The following is a 21,591-nucleotide window of genomic DNA, read 5'->3' on the forward strand; positions in this document are numbered from 1 at the left end:
ATGATTTCATTAAAGAATGAATCACCAAGAGTCAATGGGGGCCTGCTAATTGGCATTTAGAGATATAAATTTATTTTAACTGTAAATTAAGGAATTTCTATCTCCTTCATCCCTAACCAATTGCGGAAGTTATATATCCTAACAAAACTTTCTTACACTTGCCACTTTTAAAGCTTCCTAATGGGTTTTCAACCTCAGAAGGATACATATTTCTACCAGAGAATGTCTGAAAACATTCAGAAATGTATATATGCCTTCAAATCTTTTATATAGCTTCTACTGAAATTTCACCCAATGGCTCAGTAAGTTTTTCATTGTTCCACTGTCCTGCAAGAATTCTGGAATTCTGGCATTTTGCAGAGTTTGCTCACTAAAATGTTGATGACAGCAACACACTTGTTTTTAACCAGCTTTTATATAAGGGAAAAAATAACGTATTTTGGCTTAAAGTTTATTGTATGTTATCATTACTTTTGTAGCTTTTTCTGAAATATCTATCACCACTTAATAAATAATTATTTATATAATAGAATGTTTGAGATTGTCATCATCAATATGGCTCTAGTTTGGGCTGAATGAATGTTTATCTGCCAGACTCTATAAATGAATTAATTCTCTGTTTAGAGAAAACTCACGAAATTATATTGCTTCAACTAATCTTCCCTTGTTGCTTTATAAATTCTATAGCTTAAAACATATAACTTTTTTTGGCTCCTGAAGATTCTATAATTCCAATGATTTTTTTCATTTCAGTGGAAAATATAATGATTGAACCAGTAAATGCTGAAGTTAATGTCTTCTTGGAAAACAAACTTATGTTGGTAAAGACTATTTTTTCATTGAAAAGAAATACTAGAGGGGCCCCTGGGTGGCTCAGTCGGTTAAGTGGTCGCCTTTGGCTCAGGTCATGATCCCAGGGTCCTGGGATCAAGTCCCACATCGGGCTCCTGCTCAGTGGGGAGGCTGCTTCTCCCTCTCCCTCTCCCCCTGCTTGCGCGCTCTCTCTCTCTGTGTCAGATAAATAAATAAAATCTTTTTTTAAAATAATATAAATAAATAAACAAACAAACAAGCAAATACTAGAATGGGGCACCTGGGTGGCTTAGTCAGTTAAGGCACCACACACTCTTGGTTTCTACTCAGGTTGTGATCTCAGGGTCCATGGGATGGAGCCCCACATTGCTCTACCCTCAGCTCTCTCTCCCTCCCTGTTCTAACTTTCTCTCAAATAACTAAATAAATAAAATCTTTAAAAATAAATAAATACTAGAAAAACAAACAGTTCTTATTTTCATTAACAAATATATTTTTATCAAAATTAATAAAATTTAGAAATACCTAAATATAGAATTATTGTTGGTTTTATTTAATTGTATTAGGCAAACATTAAGAAAGCCAAAGTTTTACATGATCAATGCCTCTAATTATTCTATGACTTCATGAATACATAATAAACCTTTTTGTCCTATAAAATTGGTACAAGTCACCTTTTCTTGTTTATAGCTTGTGAAGAACTTTGGTTTCCTGGCATTAAAATTGCAACCTCTATTCACACACCAGCATAAATGTATATGCTTAGAAAAATTAACAAAAGAAATTAAGCAAAAATAAATGTAAATACAATTTTCAAAGAATAAAAATATAATTTGGGAAATAAAATCCTAGTTTACCATCATTGCTAAAATATAAACACTAGCATAATTATGAATCTATAGAATGAACTTCTACTAGACGGTATTTCATGTTAAGAATTTAGTTGCTTTATAAAATTTGATTTCAAAATATAGATTCCCAGATGTTAGATTACAATTCATTATTCTTAATATCTTTCTGAAAGGTCTGGCTCCACTTTCTTTAGGAGCGAAGAATTTTTTTTATCATTTCTCTCTCATTATTCTTCTGAGAGAAACCTTAAATCACAGAACATATTAAGTCCAGTGCAAGAATTTATCAGTTTTGTTTATTCTGGTGAATTGAATATACTGATTTTCTAAAAATTAATACATAAGCTAAGCACAGAATACCAAATAATTAGAAAATTAACAAATTACGGAATTACAATACAATCAACACCAAAATTCATATACTTCAGAAGTCATTTCAGAATTCTGAAGTGTTAAATATCATCAGTATGAACATTAATTATAACTATATAGTTGTATTTGTTATAATATTAGACTAAATTTATACTGGTTGGCTATGTATCTTATTTTGAATGATTTTAAAATATATTTTTATAACTATACATTTGTTTTTTCTGTTTTGCAAAAATTACAGTACAGAAAAAATCGGTTTTGTTATATTTCAATTACTATGCATGAGTTCACCAAAAAATCTTCCTTTTACTTGCGTCTCTTTGTTAATTCACTTATTTTTTTAAGAAAAGAGATTGTCAGTATACCTTCTGGTGAAGGGTCTATATAATGGAAGTGCCTTTTTTTAGGAGAGCCCAATTTCCATGAAACATACCTCCTGATATGAATAGGGACAGTGAATAAATGATATTCTTTATCACACTGTATAATAATTCATGCTGATATTCCTTAATTGGAGAGTTTTCTCAATATAAAGATGATCTGGCCTTGTAAATCGAAGTTCAGCTTATGCATTTCAAAATCACAAACACCACAAATTGCTTAACAGTATTCCTCTATATTTAAAGGTCCCCCGTAGGAAATGTGTGATCTAAGTGAGATCATATTGCTAATGAAATAAAACTTCTTTTGAACCCCATTTCGATGAGCTATTTCAAAGAACTGAGCTTTATAAAAACAGGGAGCTTTTCTATGAACCTGAAAATAGCATACAGTAAGTTCTGTTGCTATTTCTATGTCTATGCTTCTGAGTTCCTTTCCCAAATTTTCTTTTTTTAACACTATGTCTAAAATCATCTTTCTCTCTTAGAATTCTTAATCAGTAACTGTTTCAAAGTGTTTTAGATTTTACAAATGCTTCGTTTCCAGAGGAAGAGTTTTATTTTATGTTTCAAAATGTCTTAATTTCTTTCAGGCCTCATGTCAGTTCCAGACAATTCAAATAAGGAGATTTTTAATTATCAAAGATACTGATTCCATCAAGACTTAAATGATGCACAGAATTACCTTTTACTAAATCAAGTCTACAGATGTGCACACACAGGTCTCTCCACTTCCCAAAAGTTTGAGTTCCACCACTTGACTTTTACGAGAGACCTACATTAGTACGGTAATGGTTTTTTCCTAAAAACAAAAGTCCTCTTCAGATCTCCTTTGTTTAGCAGAAGCAGGTACTACTGTAGTTCCTTCATAAAAGCAAAGTGGTGTAACTCAAATTTCCGGAAGGAGGGGGATACTCTTCATTTTATGACATTTTGGTTTATGAGAGATTTCATAGGCATGTTCTACCTTCAGATGGTGGGGAAAACCTGTAATTCGTTCTTTGTACGTACAACTTATTTATAAACTCTGTAATTCATTGATTTATGGATGTTCATGATGTTTCTTGACCATCTGATTTGTGCTTTATACTCTGCCCCTTTCTGGTATAAATAAGGATGTCTATAAGGGCCTGACTTTGAGGGTTTCCCTCAGTCCACTAAGGAATTCAGAAATGAATATGTAAGTGCAATGGAATGGACAGAAAGTGACATTATTGATAGACATGCTATGGGCACATAACAAAGAGAGTGTCCACCTCTTCACAGTGTACCTCCACATGTCTTCAAAGAAGAAGTATCCTTTGGTTTGGATTCACAAGAGTGAGTTGGAGTTTGATAGGTAAAGAAGATGGTAAGGGAAGTCCAAGTAGAGAAAAAGCCAGGGTAAACAGGCAGAAATATGCAGACCTTGTCCCATTGTATGAACAGAAAAAGGTAGGGATCGTCCGGCTTTGTGGGGGGAAAAAAGTCGGTCAAACATTTTGGCAGGAAGAGTCATGTAGTTTTATGTCATACATCATACTAAAGAGCTTGCACTGGTCTGTCTATATGGGAAATACAGTAAAACTTGACAGATTCTATGTCAAGAAGAGAAATCGCCGGAATTTTGTTTGGGGAAAGCAAGATGGCTTAGCAGGATTAGAAGAAACTAAAAGTAAGTTACACAGATAATTATAAGAATTTAGATGAAGGAGGATGAATTGAAATAGTAGATGTTAAGAGAAGAAGAGGCTCTTGACAGAGTTTGGAGACATTTTGGAAATAATTAGCTCTTTATAGAAAGGTTTACTGTCCTTATGTCATTAAATAAACTGTGGAAGATAAACTTAATTCTTGACCCAACTAAGACATAGGTACATGTTTTGGCAAATGTTTTGTGGGTATTAAAATACCTTCCCATGTTTCTTCTCATAAACATCCATAATATTATAAAGGGGTAAATAAACAGAAAGAGAGAAGCATGCAGGGATCCCATCTAGTGGGACAATTTTCTGCTATAACTTTGTCTCACACTCTTTTACATACATATTAGCATTTGCTATTTCAAGAACTTCAGTATCCATCCATGTTAGACTTTTTTTCATCCCATGCCAAACTGCAAACATCTAAATTTATGTTTCATTTAAAACTTTTTCGCAAGGTGTTCTGAATCAGATATTGGCCCAACAGATATATTAAATCAGTTAGCTCAGAAAGTTAGAAACCATAGGTAGCCGTATGAAAACGACCTGTCCTAAGCCACTGATAATTCAGTCACCTGCCTTAAGTGTCGTCAAATGAGAGTTATAAAAGTTACCCCGATCTTCTACCTTCTGGTAGTACTACTGTGATACAAGAGAAGCACCAAAATGCTTTGTCCATCTGATCTGGCCTGGCTGGAAGTGCTAGGGAACTGCTGGAGGCTGAAGTGTCCTCTGGTGAGCAGCTGACTCTGATGATGGCAGCATGGACTCAAGATCAGATAGAGGCTAATTGCTCTGGTGGCAAGCAAATCCATTTTAGAAGTTTATTTTGAGATGGTAAGAAGCATGGAAGGCACGTATTTAAGTTGCTTAGTATGTAAATATGTAGATAGATGGACAGATCTTATATTCATAGATGTATATTTTAAGATAGTTTTATATTTGTGTCCATGACTAGTCTACAGAGATGCAATTGACACCATGAGAGTAGGTGGGCAAGATGAATATGCAGAATCAAGGAACAAGACTATTGAGGGCAAAACCACACACAAAAAGACACATGTAAAAAGTGGTCATATAGGGGCACCTGGGTAGCACAGTCAGTTAAATGTCTGACTCTTTGTTTCAGCTCAGGTCATGATCTCAAGGTCATGAGTTCGAACCCCACATTGGGCTCCACGCTCAGCGTGGAGTCTGCTTAAGACTCTTTTTTCCTCTGCCCCCCCAAATAAATAAATAAATCTTTAAAAAAAATAAAAGTAAAAATAAAAAGTGGACATATATATAAAGTCAGAAAAATCCCGGTCATAGAAGTAACAGTAGAAGAAAAAAGAAGCCTTGAAACCAAGGAGAGAAATAGTTTTAGTAAATGCCTGTTGAGCTGAGTAATATGAAAAATCAAAAATTCAACATCACTCTTCTGAGGCGAATGTTGATGTTTCTGTGGATAAGTAGACTTCTGTATTTTTTGATATCATAATTAACCACAGTTGTTTAATGAGATGTATATGCAAAATTTCTTGAATGGTGATAAATTGAAGGCTATATGAACCTATAATATGCTTAATTAATGAAATAACATTTTAACCAACCAGTAGGTAACAGCCTGCTTAGAATGGAAAGGTTTGTGACTGTAAATGAGTTTGTTAACTTCACCAGTAATCAAATCTGAAAGATTGTTATGGTAATATTTTTTTATAAATCAAAAAATAAATGGAATAAGCAAGATAACTGGAACCAAGATGAGGATCTCTGTGGCATTTGATTAACTGCCAGGAAATGACTGATTTTCCAGTAATCAAAATGAAAAAGGCAATCAGGTGGGTTTATAATATATACCACCACAGGTTCTGTGATATGTGTTATTCATAATTTACCCTCCTTGTGGATAATTAACATTGTGAATACTCAGCATATATTATTAGCTGACAAGTAAGAATTCGAAAACACGCTACAGGTTCAAAGGATCTCAAAACCACTCAAGGGATAGCATCAAACATGGCGATCTTTTCAAATGGCACACCTGTTATAATTAGATGTTGGCAAAAGCAGTGATGAAAACAGAAACCCTTCAAATCTGTTAGGTTTGGGTTTGGAGGACATCACCATCGGGAGGGGTTAGGAAAAGAGCTCTTGAACTCTCCCAAGTTTTCCTTCCAGACAGAAAAAAAAGTAAATAAATGCATGTGAGAAACAAATAAAAATACAGAGCAAAGCACTTCCCAACCCTATTGAAAAGCAAAAATCCTTCAGATGAATGACTAGCAACAATGCATAAGAGATCCACTTTAGGCAATTGTCTTTTCATAAGGGTCCAATATCTTAACATTCACGATTTGGAACCTAATCAGGAGCCATTTACAGCATTCACTCCTATGGACTTAAACTCTTTTAATGAGAAAAGTACCTCATTCACATCAAAAGTCCAGGTTCCAGTAATGTTAAATATCTTCATGCATACCTGAACATGGGCATAAAATTTGGTTATTCCTTGAGAAGTATCTTTTCCTTTGTTTTTTTTTTTTCATTACAGGACAAAATATAATTTTTAATATTTTAATGCCATTAGAATTATTTTTATTGAAAAAGTCAATAGAACTATGACTTGATTTAAAAATCTACATTTTAAAAATAGATTTTTAATGCAAAACCACTGTTTTACTGACTACAATGCAAAAAGTAGGGGGAACGGCTGAAATTGGGTTCAGCTCATGGTCCTTAGAGATGCGAGAATAGTCATTAAGTTTGCTGCTTGAACAAAGTGATTTCTGGAGCTATTGGCAAACCATGCCTGTTAACTCAGAGTATGTGTAGAGTTTCCTCGTCAGGAAACGATAGTTCCTTATCACCTCATCAGGGGTAATAATTAGAAACAGCTTATTCTTTTTTTTTTTTTTTTTAAGATTTTATTTATTCATTTGACAGAGAGAGAGACAGCTAGAGAGGGAACACAAGCAGGGGGAGTGGGAGAAGCAGGCTTCCCGCCGAGCAGGGAGCCCCATGCGGGGCTCGATCCCAGGACCCTGGGATCATGACCTGAGCCGAAGGCAGACGCTTAACAACTGAGCCACCCAGGTGCCCCAGAAACAGCTTATTCTTAAAAAGCTTCCCTACACATCATTTTTGTCTCTCTCCGTCTTGCTCTCTGGATTGCCAGGAGGCCACTCTGGATTCAGTTCAGTCTGCAAGACATTAATACTGCGATTTTCTCGTATTGGCACAGGGATGAGCAGAATGTGCCCTCCGACCCACAACTCAGGAGTATGCTTTGGCAGCGACAGAAGTGGCCCTCGGAGCTGTGTTTTTCAGGCGACAGAAGCTGTAGCAGCAGGAGCGCTTGCATGAAGAGCCTGATGAGCTGCCCTCGACAGTCTGAAGCCAGCTAGCCAGGCCTCTTCCATCTGAAACAGAACTTCTAGAAGAGGCTGTTCCCAAAGGAGGTCTTCAAAAGTTAGGATGGAATCAAAACATCACTTGGCACACAAAACACTGCCCAGATAAATATCTTTATTGGTACTTTTCATGTCACTTAGACAATGAATGTAATGAATAGCGTTTGTCTCTAATATGTGTTTGTGTGTGTGTGTGTGTGTGTGTATACGTGTTTGTATGTGTATGTTGGCATATGTATTTGTGAGTACACACACACACACACACACAATCTCAGACAAACCCTAACCAGCTGTTGTTTTATTGTCCCATATTTTGTGATTTATTTATGGCAAATAGTTTATCCACTTGGCCATCAGGAGAAGTCCAGAAACATGAACGTTTGACCATAACAATATTCATATTGCTTTTGTGTTCAGAAACTGCCCCCAAAACCTTCTTTTCTTCATATTTCATGTAACTTTAAAAAAAAGAGATTCTGTAATTATTTTCTGCATGCCCCAGAGACCCATTACTAAAGTTGCCAGGTGATTATAGATTCTTGAAACAATGTTTAAATTTTAAATAAAGAGTATTATTTAACTTCAATATAGAATTTAGGCTGAACTGTTGTTATAAAACAGCCATGATCAACTCTTTGAAAATAGCATATAAACCTGGGTCAGCCTTCATCGCTTCTGTGGCTTAATTCAATGAAGTGTGACCATAAACTTCAAAAGCACAGGGAAAATAAGGAGACAGTTCCACAGTGATGGGATCAGAGGTTTTTAGAGCTGGAAGTCACATGTGGGATCAATGCAACCTCCTAAACACACAGAGGAGACATAGATAATGATACTATTTTTAAAGAAAGAATTATTTGTTGTATTGAAAGAAAAGGCAAAAGAGTACCTTGCAATTGCAAATATGTAAGTAAAAATAGAATATAAGGATGCTTTTGCCATATATCACACACACACACACACACACACACACACACACACACAGCACATAATCACACATAACAGCAACATATATACCCCTTTCTGTCCAATCAAGGCAAATAGTGGAAGTATACTCTGCTGTAATTTGAGACATTTGCGAATAGATGAGTAAATGTCCAATGATATGAGCTGCTGTTCAGACTATCTGAAGAACTTTTTAGTGCTGACATCTTTATATTTTAGTGCCAAAAAAATACCAGTTAATATTTGTAGAGCCGTTTTTAGATTTCAAAGCACTTTTTTATGTATCTCATTAAACTGACACAATAATCCTGTGAGATAGGTATTAATATCCACATTTGCCAAAGATGGAAAATAAATATCAGAGAAAACATAATTTAACAAAAATCCCACAGTTAGTAAATATCTTTGATGATAGCGCGGCTGGCATCATACCACAAGAGATACACATAACAACAACTTATCTTAAGAAATGGTGGGCTTTAGAAAGATTTCCTTACAAATTAATCATGAAAAGTTTAGGTCTTCAAACAGTAAGTTTCCGTTGTGTGGGGAATACACTCAAGCACACACAGATAATCCTGGGTAAATTAGTGCTGATGGAGGGAAGGCGGGTTCGGGAACAGTCAAGCTTGTAATCAAATCCAAGCTTAACGTTTATTCTTGGGTCCCATGGCCTCTATTTATCTACCATCACCAAACTTCAGTTATGCCATCTATGAATAGTGGAAAATGCTCATTTCAGGGGGCTAGTGTGAGGCTCAAAGGAGATTAAGTGTGTAAAATGCTTTCTTCCAGTCCTTCCACAAATGCCATTCTGCAGTTTTGTGTAGTTATGTGCACATCTTCTGTCTCCTACCGGCAGGGCTAGGGTTTGACTGAGAATTACTAGTAGAAACAGAGTCAGATTTAAGTGTTCTCATTGAGGATTAGGAAATCTTTATTTTCTCCTTTTACTAAGTAGGATATGCAATTACTCTATGCCTTTTGTAAGTGATATATAAGATAAAATTTACATGCTTCAAATGATGACCGACACATCGAAGTTGTTAAAAAAATATTGTTTTGAATATTGCTAAATTTGCTACCAGATGGATGTTGTCTGGTGCCAAAATTAATGTCATGACTTTTCCCCAGAACTCACTTATTAAATGTCAGCTACAAAATATTATTTCTGTCCTAGTGCTGTCCAAGGAACTCTATGCATCGGGTGAGGGTTTCTTTTAAATCATACATAGATGAGTAAGTGTCCCACACTCATCCTTTTACATGTGATTAAATTATGGAAAACTATGGAAAAGATCTGCAGTTACTGTCCTGCTATTATTCGACAGGCAGGAATAGGCTATAAAATAATAGATTAATGAGAATTTGGTTAAGACTGATATATACCTTAAAAATAGCCTAGATTGAGATTATTTACATTTTAGTTCTATTTTTTTAAAACTATACATTTTCTTGTACCTTATGGTAATGCCACAGATGAGTGCAGGAATTAATACTTATTGCATATCTACTATGAATTCAACATAATTTATGCATTGGTATTGGATTCTCACTTTATCATGTATCAGTGTTCTAAATGATAGATAGACTTAATAATTTTATAGCTAAGACATATGGCATGCTTATTTCCTCCTTATGGAAGAGTCCTGGACGGATGTTCGTGGCAGAATGGCCCTTGTCCTCTAACTTATGTTTAGGGGGAGCTCCTTCCATCTTGTGGCTTTGCCATCGCCAACAGGCTCATCATCATTTGAATCCAATAAGGAGAAGGAAAAAATCTCACAGCGAATTTTCTATGGCCAGGCCTGGAAGTGGCACATATCACTTCCCCTCATGTTCTTGGGGAAAGAACTTAATCCCATGACCAATACAAAGGGCCCTGGAAAACGTTTTCCACCTGTGTGTTCAAAGAAGGCATTCTTTAGGTCCTGAGTGTCAAATAATTTATGATAGGGACCAGGATTTGGGCGCAAGTATATCTGACTCCAAAGTTTGTGTAGTTTCTTCTTCTCAGGTTTTAAAGAATTTGCGTTTCTTCTACTCCCAAGCTCAAAAAAATCTTTATACTTTCCTCTTCTTTTTTCCTATCCTGAGTTACTGAAGAAGCCAGAATAAGTAATTCACCCGCACTCAATATCTTTAGCTATAAAAGTTGCTACTATAAGCATCTGAGTATGCCTTAGTGGGATAGGGACACATCCACCAAGTTCTACGTCGAACATGAACATGAGGGTTGCCTAAGAACAGAAAGGCTGTGGATCTCCCTTCTTCACTCAGGAGAAGTCCAGCATGCTCTAGCAGTAAAAATATAAATATTCTGCATAAAAAAAATAAATAAACAGAATCCAGTAGTTATTTGGAAGTATAATATTGTAGAAGCCATACAAATGTGCTTCTCAGCTCTGCTTCGAGAAAGATTGCCATGGGCGGGTACCCAACTGGTAGCCGGAGCTGGCACTGCGTGGATCGTCCGCCGCAGGAAACACGGATGCCACACTCCCCTCAGGCTCCTCCCGTGGAGTCACAGAAAGGGCCTAGTGAAGTTCCAATCTGCAGGTTCATAGAACTCTGCAAGTGGGAAACTTTGGCTCTGCGACCTTCCCCCCAATAATCATGATCAAACTCTCTTAGGACTCCACCCACTCCTGAGACCCTTTTTACCAAATCTCCCTTCCTTCCCTCTTTCATCGCACAGCTGCCAGACCTGTGTTCCAAGGTAAGGCCTCTCCTACTTCCTCCTGCTCTCTGCCCTTTGTTCTTCTCAAGCGTTTTCCCCACTAACTCTCTTGCTTGTCTAACCATGTTTGAGTGTCTGCTTCTAAGAGGACTCAGATTGATGCGAGTATTAAAGTGAACAATATAGTTGTTAAAAAATCATATATGCACACACACACATCCATATATGCTTCATATACATATATACAGGTATATAAATAGACATATATAAATATAGATATTGATACAGATAAATATATGATATAGATATGTAAGGACATTGACAGATAGATAGACCCAAAGGTCAACAGAAAACACTGAAACAAACCCAACTAAAATCTGAAGCAAAACAAGGATAACTGTGTAACTGCTATCACGTAATGGTGTAAATGAGGAACTAGGCAAAAAATAAAACAGAAAAGAAAAGAAAGAGTTATAGTTGTAAAAATCCAAAACAAAGAAGTAAAACAATCTTAGCTGATGATGACGTTGGCCTGAGAAAGTGAAAATATAATTAAAAATGACTGCAAACAAAAAAATTCAGAAAGATTTCATAAAATTAATATAAAGAAATCAGTTGCTGCTACACATACAAACAATAACTAGTTAGAAGATACAATTGAAGGAAAGGTCCTGTATAAGCAAATTAAGAAGATGAAATACCTATGTATTTAATAAGACCTATGCCAGACTTATACAAAAACAACCCTAAAACAACACTGAAAAGCAAAAAAAAAAAAAAAATTGAACAAAAGGAAAGACACATTATATTCTCTGAAAGGAAGACTCAACACTGCACAAATTAATTCTCTGTAAGTTAATTCTCTGTAAGTTCATTTGCACATTTGACATTGTGCTATAGACCAGTTGGCTATAAAGCTAATATGGAAAAATAAACACAGTGAAGCAATATTGGAATAAATAGACCAACGAAAATCATTGTTCCTGCTAGATATTAAAATATATTATAAGGCATCCATAGTAACGATAATGTGGTATTGGTATATAAATAGACCATCAAACGGAATTTAGGATCTATAAAATTTTTAAAAACTTAATAAAGAAAGGAATTTAGTATAACGTAAAGATTGCTCCTAACTTACAAAATCAGCAAGGAGAAAGAGGCTATTCGACATGGCAGAAAAACTAGATGGACATTTGGAAAAAATATAAAGTTGGATCCACGCACCACACTACACACTGGGTTAAACTTTTAACGACCAGAGATTTATATGTGAAATAAGTAAGCCAAGAAACTACTAGAAGAAAACATGGTTGAATCCCCTTATAATATTAATATAGGAAAAGTCTTTTTAACTAAGACTCAAAACCCAAAAGCCATCAGTGAAGAGTTTGATCAATTTAACTGCCTAAAAATCAGAACCTCCTGATGTAGGAAGTTCATCCAAAACAAAGTCAGGAGGGTGGTGGGGGGTGGGAGGGAGCAGAACACAAACTTACCACAAGAATCAAGCCTGGATAGTTTCAATAATAACAAACCAACAGGAAACCCAGTAGGAAAAATATGAACAGACAGTTCACCAAAAAGAAAATGTAAAGGATTCTTAAACACATGAAAAGATGGTCAGCCTCACATACAGTACGTGAAATGTTTGCTAAAGTTATATGGATATATATATATATTTCCAGACATTTAAGGAAAAAAGTTGTGTTCTGATAATTCACTCTGTCATGAGGTTGCAGGGAAACAGGCCCTTTCATACCTTGCTGGGGTAGGTTAGCGTGGGCAACCTCATGTCATCACTATGAACTTGGACCCAGCAACCCAACCATTACATTCTGGGAATTCACCTGCACTCGTGTGAAATGATACCAGGTTATTCCCTGCAGCATCCTTCATAGGAGTACAAGATTGGGAAAAACTCAAATGTCCAGCAATAGGGAATAACACACAATTAACTCCTTATAATGAAGCACAACACAGCTTAAAGTAAAAGAATGGTAAAAGCGTATTCAAATGTGGAAGTATGTCCAAGAGGACAAGACAGGGAGCAGTACTAGAGCCTGTGGTGTGCGGCTCACACCTATGTATGTACGCAAGAAGAATAAGAATGTACACGTGTGTATGTTTGCATATGCAAAATAGAACTTTGAAAGGAAGCATAAGAAACTAGTGGCGGGGGTTCCCCGTGTGTCGGGGGGCGGGTGCGTGGCGGGGTGGGCGGGACAGCTGTGCACATGCAGGATGACAAGAGACTTTCCCTTGTATATATTTTATAACTTTTGATTTTGCATTCAAATTTTTTGATTATCTATTCAATTTCTTTAATCACAAGAAGAATCCCAGAGCAAGCAAAGGCTAAAATATATATATATGTATATTCATTTATTCCGAAACTGTTTATTCGACAACTAGAGTGTGGCAAGAACTGTGCGAGGCAATGGGGACTAAAGGATGACAATTCTGGTACTTAAGGCGCATACACTCGAGTGAAAGAAGCTGACAAGCAATCATGACCTAGATTTACAACTTGAGTGGTTGAGGAAAGGAAGCTGCACCAATAGAAACAAAAGTCAAAAGGGAAAGCCACTTTAAGAAATAATATAGTTGATAGGAGATGCTCTGCAATTTGACAAAATGTAGGATTTATGCATATTAAAAATTCCACCCGGGAGTAGCTAAAAGATCGGCATTTAGAAAAGATTCCAAACCTGGATTTTGAGTATTCTTTTGAGGTGGGACGTCTAAGAGACAAAGCAAAAAGAAAAGAGAAGAGAAGGAATCCTGGACCATGTCCATATTTATTGGGTTTTAGACATTTTTCTTTTTATCCAAGTTCCATTCAAGATCCTGATTTTTAAAAGTAGTCTTGGTAAAGGAAAGATTGAAATGTTTTTCAAATACAGCTAAAAAGGGCTTAAAACACTGTAACAGTCTGACTTTTTATAATAATAATAATTACAAAGAAAACTCCATAGTTCGGATAAGTACAGTCTACAATATGATAATCCTGAAGTTGTGCATCAGACATCTGGGGAGACATCTGGTGCTAGTTGATGATTTATGATGCAGGAAATTTGCAGGTTCTTTGGATAAGGTATTACTCAGGTTAAAAAAAAAAAAAGACACTTTGATTCAAATCCATTTGCTTTTATTTTTAATCATTCCGAGAAATCATTTCATGCTGAGTATTAATTCTTCCTCGAGCCAGCTGGTAGAACACCGTGCTAATGAGGCCAAAGTCGCTGGTTCGCTCCCTGTATTGCCAACAGGCCCCACATGGGGACAGCTTTTTGGTACGCACCTCTAATCAAGTGCAGTTGTGTCCAAGGGTGGCACTGGGCACAGGGGGACCCCGGTGGGAGAAGGTGAATTTCTGATGAGGAACCGGCCTCTACAAAAATCATACAAGTTTCTAACCTAGTTAACTTATATCTCACAACAGACTGTGGACTCCAGTCACCTACGTTTGTCCTTCAGGGTTTTTTTTTTTTTTAACATGTAAAACAAGTTTGTTCAAATAAGTATTTCACAAATGATTCACTCCACCAGGAGAAAGGGAAAATCCAAGGTGATGCCTGTAAGTTCAATTGAATCCCTCTGGTGTCTCCTAGGCGTTGTTATTGTCGACCAGACCATGCTGTATTGCTCTTGTTTTAAATCTGAACATAACTTGGCCATGCAGGAAAAGAAACCCACAAACAAAACTGCATTTTCAGACCCCATCACAAGTTCTGCCAAGCACAGAGTTTATAAGTGTAACAATGACAGCTATTCCCACTAGTAAGAATAGCTGGCAAAAACAGAACCAGAGTCATTATCTCTCAGATTATGATCTGTTGGAACAATGCCCAAAATATCAACATTGACACTGAGTGACAGCAGTTAGCCTCTGATAACCCCTTTAAAGTTTGTGTTTCATTTTCACCGAAAGAAATTAGTAGGATCACATATTCACAAACAAACAAAACATCTCAGAATTATCCCAGCAATTGAGGTATAAATCTATTTTCTTTTAGATATTTCAAGCTACCAGTATTCAAGATGAGAATAAATATTAGTCACTCTATTCCCCTGAAAGATTACAATCTAAAGCAGATACACATTGGGGGAGAGAAGTAATAGAATTGATATACCATTCAAGTTATCCCTGAAATACAATCGAGTTGTGATAAGTAGAAACATCCGCACCTAGAAATAGATAGCCCCAAAGTCCAGATGACTGAGGATGGAGAAACATCCTGTCAACCTTAGGCTCTGTGGGAATGAATTAGGATTATAAATTCAGACAATGAGTTAAATTTAAGGAAAATCTTAAGGGAAATTTAGAAAAGAGAACAATGAGTTGGGTGAAGGAAAGGATGTAGTCCAAACAGAGTAAAGGAGAAGAGAGTCATAAATTCGATTAGGGTAAAAGCTGGAGTATATAATATTGTTGTCATGATTTTGCCTGCAGAAATAAAATGAACAAAGGTTTACTTTTTCTTGTTTTTATGAATATCAAAGAACAAAGAGCAATCAAGCCAGATATTAGGTAGCCACAAAGATTGGTTTAATACCTGGACAACTGGAATGAAAGACTCTAGATTCTACAAGAATTTGATATTAAGAGAAAGAAAATCTGCCTGAAAAATAAATCAGGGAAAAAAATCGATGGCATCCATGGCCATCATGCATTCCTTTATACCCATAGAATTTTATGTTTAACAGAAAAATTTAGTTCGAATACTTCAGATAACTGATGAGGTAGGTGATAACATAGAGGACATCATGACTTACTAGAAAAAGCATGAGTTTTAGAATCAGGCAGAACACAGATTTAGCCAGGAAATCATAATTGCTAAAGTTTGTCAATTATTTCCTATATGCCCAGGGATCTTCTGCAGGCTGTACATAAATTCATTTCTCACCAAATTCCCCCAACCCCCTTATGGTTTTGTGTTATTATTACCCCCATTTTATAGATGAGGGAAATCAGCTACGAGAAGCTGAGTTACTTGGCCAAGGTCATAGAGATAGTAAGTGGCAGAGCTATACCGGAAAATATTTCATGTTCCCTAAGTATCACCAGCTGGGTGACTCCAGGAAAGTCATCTCACTTGGTCACCTCAATTTGCTCTTCTGTACAATATGAGTGAAACCTCATAAAAGGCATTATATGTTAGCATCGAAACTATTAATTTCTGCAGAATAGTGGCTCAATGCTGGTTGACATCATCATGAGAGGTCACCAGAGATTTTCTGTGGGGGAGCCTCGGAAAGAGAAAAGGACCAATATCCTTCCCAAATGTCTAAAATGAGAACGTTCCTTGATTGCTCTTAATTGGTAGGTGAGGGACTCTTGTTAAGTAACCTGTTTACCACAGTTTTGAGATGTACTTGCTTTGAGCCTCCAGATGTAAGCCTCATGCTGTGACTTTTTTCTCCCTCCACATTAATAAAAATAAACTAAGAAGTAACACATATCAGAGGTGCCAATGAGAGGAGGCAGTAAGTCCAGAGATGAGGAAGGGACTTCATGGCTGCATATATAATTATTGACTGACTTTATCCCTGTTTCCATGGACACAGAGGGACTCTACATTTCTCTTAGATGGACTAAACTTTAGACAGGTGTCTTTTTTACTTTGGGCCCCTCATCTCCTTTTCATGGAGCATTTACTGTAGAAAACTCAAAATTGTAAATTCTTTCTCTGCCCTTTGAGATGCAAATCTTCTCTCAGCCTCTTGCCCGTTTTACAACCCAGGACTCTTTCTCGAGGACCTGGGAGTCATCCCTTTGAAATGTCATCAGGAGAGATGGTGCCTGTATCTCCCAGTCTCTTTAGGAAAGTAGGAGCACCAATTAGCAAACTCAGATGCCTAATCACATCCATCCAACTTCCCTGCTCATGTCCTCCAGTGCTTTTAAACTAGCTCCCCCGTGCTCACCTCCCCCATCTTTTGTGTCAACAGAACTGAGTTCAGTCTCTCTCCTGTTGCAATGGTCTTGACCAAAGTCTTCCTTCCCTGTTCAACATCTGATGCATTTTTTTCTTTGACAGTGGTGGTTTTAACATTCAGGGAGGAGGACAGACACTAGACGGGAAAAGGGAAGAAAAGTGCATAAGTAGATTTTCTGGTACCAACATTCCTCCTTGTGAGCTCTTTATGTAAAAGCACCAGCTTCTCCATGACATCGTGACTGGGTCATGAAAGCAGGCGCTGCTGGAACGCAAAAATCTTGGTAAGGACTGGAGAGGAGGGGCGAGGTGGTAAAAAAAAAAAAATGACAGTTTTAAAAAAGAACAATTATAAAATTTATATTCTAAAGGCATAATAATAGACTTTTATGCAAATTAAAATGCATTTAAATGCAAATTCAAGGCATATTTTTATGCAAATTTATATGTGGTCCTCCTATTTCACATATCTGGCTGTGACCTTGTAAAGACCTTAGCAACAATTCCTACATGTTTTAGAGCACTAGGTAAAGGAGAGGTCTATTGTGAGCAATCTCCAAGGGACTGGGTAGTTTGGGGAGGAGGAAAGATAGGGTAACTTCCTAAAGATCTGAAATACTTAGGAGAGGCCAGCGTAGGAAAACTCTCCCAGGACAGCTCCACAGCTCCAGCCTCGATGAGCCAGTATGGATTTCAGAGCTCTTGGTTGTCTTTTTTTTTTTTTTTTTTTTATGTTATGTTAGTCACCATACAGTAGTACATCATTAGTTTCTGATGCAGTGTTCCATGATTCACTGTTTGCATATAACACCCAGTGCTCCATGCAATACGTGCCCTCCTTAATATGCATCACTGGGCTAACCCATTAAAACCCAGTGTCTACCCAGCAGCATTAATGAGCCATGGGGAGCGGACCTAACCTTTCTCAGGGCTGGGGGATCTTTGAAAGCACCTGCTGCCCCTCGAAGGAATGGCAAGTGCCAATTCACTCCCTTTAGCCATGAGAACTTCAGGTTGGGATTCGGGTAAATTTATGTCAATATACCAGCTGTGAGATCTTGGGTGAATAAAAGATTTAACTTCTCTGAGCCTCAGATCCTCAACCAAAACAGACACAAAAGTCTCTAATAAGGAGAGGTGTTAGGATGCATAGTACTCTACCTGTCACAGAGAAATGGAAGCAGCTGCCGTCGTCATTATTAGCTTCATAATTATTATGACTTTTTCCTACATTTTATTCTTTATTCCCAACTACCAATCTTAACAGCCATTTCTCATTTGACTGTAGGATCATGCGAGCACACCTCTGTGTGTGTGTGTGTGTGTGTGTGTGTGTGTGTGTGTGTGTGTTCTCCAGGTACCTAATGCATAATTGTACTTGTCTGAGAAGTGAATTTCATGCAGCTTCAGGCCTGGGTAAATTAATGTTTACCACACAACACTTGCTATAATGACGTATACATACAATATTTGCTCAATACTCACTTTTGACTGACTTTCCAAGTCCCATGCCGTATGAGTTTGCTAGTGCTTCTGTAACAAGGTCCCACTGCCTGGGACGCTTAAACTACAGCATTTATTTTCTCACAGTTCTGGAGGTTGGAAGTCCAAGATCAAGGAGTTGGCAAGGTTGGTTTCTCCTGAGGCTTCTCTCCTTGGCTTGTAGATGGCTGTCTCCTCCCTCTTTTGATAAGGACACCAGTTACATTAGACTGGGTTCCACCCTAATGACTTCATTTTAACTTAATTATTTTTGTAAAAGAGCTTGTCTCCAAATATGATCACATACTGAGATACCGGGTATTCGGACTTCAACACATGAATTTTGTGAGGTATATAATTCAGCCCATAACATGTGCTTTGCCTTCATAAACATCTGTTTTATGTAATCATCTCACCTCACCCATTATATTTTTCCATTATTTATAATTTTTATCTGTATTTGATTATTCAGACTCACTTGAAACTTAATCTGATACAGAAAGACCCTAGTTTAGGTATGTGACTTGGAGTCACCCAACCTCTTAGAACAGGCCTGTGTCTTGTATAAGAATACATGATAGAGAGAATAAGATTGGAAATTTCTGGGAAGTGAAGTCCAAGTATTGTATTTCTTTGTAAACCCCACAGTGCTCATGCAGCACAATAAACTCAGAGTAAAGGCTTGCTGGAAGAATAAGTGAATTAATGAATGAGTGATCAGGAGTCAGGAAGCAACAACTAATAAAACCTGCATCTTCTAAAGGCACACAAAGTAATCCAGTTGCCTTGTTGAAGACTCTTTAGAGCTGCCTAACTGGGAAATCTTCAACTTGACAAATGGCCTGGGGACCCATATTCATCTACAGACTAGCCTGAACTACATCTCCAGTTTTCCGATGTTTCCAGAGCTCTATGAGTGTTCTTCCAGAGGTATAAAGATATGTCACAGAAGTAATCTGCCAAGGTCTTGAGTAGACTCCAGAGAGGAGAAAGACAAGAATACTACACAGCTGAAATGATTGAAAGCAAGAAATTAAATCATGAAAATTGGCAGGTCATTGCATTTCTCCTTTAGGAAGACCAATTTTGTTCACTTTGACCAAATACCAGGTTTAATCCACAAACAGGGAGGTGACCCATTTAATTCCAAAATGACTGTGCCTTCGAGTGATGAAATGAATTAGCCCTTCCGATAAAGGGACTCCACCAACATACTTATCACGGTGCTATATCTATGGAGAACCCTGGATTCGGGTACAATTGTCCTTTCCAAAGAGAAAGCCGTCATCTATTTTTAAAAGAAATCTGCAGCCTCCTTAACTCCACAACTTGCCCTATCCATCATTTTCCAGTCCCTGTCCATTCATTTTCCACTTTTTTCCACTTTAAAATTGAATTTTAAAAAATTCGATGAGCTAGATAGATGATAGCTAAATCAAAATAGAGATAGATACAGACAGATAAAAACCATCAAAACCCTAATCTCCATCTAAAAAAAAGATGATTGTTACCGACACACACTTGAGTTCTCTGCTTGTAGTTTCATTTTTGTTTTCAACAAAGACAAAAGAGAAAGAACGGAGGAGGACAGAGGAGACAACTGAACATTTCTAAGTGTTTTATCAGAGCATGAGTTTGGAGGTTGTGTTACAGTCCCTAGTGGAAATTTGTTTTCATCACAAACCACCTCACAGTATGATACAATTTATCATGATTGTCATCCTAGGCTCAAGAGAGAACAGAAATAGAATCCTAGGGGCTCTGTGGGGGAGAACCGGCATGCCCAAGTGCCTGGTTAAACCTCTGAAAATCATCATTGTCATTGGATGCTAGCTGCTGGCTACTTATTCTCACAAATCAGTAAATGACCCTAATTTCCTAACCTTACCTCTTAAGTTGGCTGGAATGTACATCAATCAATAAATATTCAGGGGGAAAAAAATCATTCAAGTGCATCAACACACTTCCCCGAAGTCAACAACAACATATTGTTTGCACTTCTAATTCTAATATAGACAAGGCATTTTACATGTACCTCTTTTCTTTTTCTCAACTGCATTTTAATGCCCCTGGAGCATTTAAAATTCTGCCAGAAATGTTGACTTGAACCAAGATTTTATCTTTAATTTGAAGAAGGGGAAGGATATAATGTCTTAAAAAGAAGAAGGAAATGCAGTGTTTTCTGCAATTAGCAATGTAAAAGTCAGTGAGGATGCCTTCTGGAAATCTCCAAAGCATAAGGGGTAAGGTAGAATGACAGCAGGCAGCAGATGAAAACAGCACTTTGCAATTTGGGAATCCTTTTTCTGTGACACACTATCCAGTAGGCAACACTTTTGTCTTTCTTTAAACTTAGATATCTTGCTTTTATTTTGTTTGATTTTGATCATTAGCACAACTGCACATACAATTGTCAGTTAAATTAACTTCAGGCTGAATTCAGGCTTCCATTCCCACCTCATTCTACTTAAGTACTTTCAGAAATCCCATCTCTTTTGGAGAAACATTAAAACAAAAAGAATTAGTTAGAAAAGTCCCCAGACTTCAAAACCTCTCCTGCTCCCTCCTCTCCCTTATTATACACCAGGCGGGGGTGCCTGGGTGGCTCTGTCGGTTAAGTGTCTGACTCCTGATTTCAGCTCAGGTCATGATCTTGGGATCTTGAGATTGAGCCCTGAGTAGGCCTCCACACTGAGTGTGGAGCCTGCTTAAGATTCTCTTTCTCTCTCTCCCTCTGCTTCTCCCCCATTCACTCCCGTGTTCTCGAAAGAAAGAAAGAAAGAAAGAAAGAAAGAAAGAAAGAAAGAAAGAAGTAATGCTGTATTTTGTCAAATGCTTTTTCTCCACCAATTGAGAGGACCATATGGTTCTTGTCTCTTCTCTTATTAATGTGTTCTATCACACAGCATCTTTTCCTGATTAAAACTCTTCAGAGTGTAGGGATAGAGGGAACATTCCTCAATTTCATAAAAACCATCTATGAAAAGCCGACAGCAAATATCATTCTCAATGGGGAAAAGCTGAGAGCCTTCCCCTTAAGATCAGGAACACG

The sequence above is a fragment of the Halichoerus grypus genome, chromosome 4 (genome assembly GCF_964656455.1).
Source record: "Halichoerus grypus chromosome 4, mHalGry1.hap1.1, whole genome shotgun sequence".
Lineage (NCBI taxonomy): Eukaryota > Metazoa > Chordata > Mammalia > Carnivora > Phocidae > Halichoerus > Halichoerus grypus.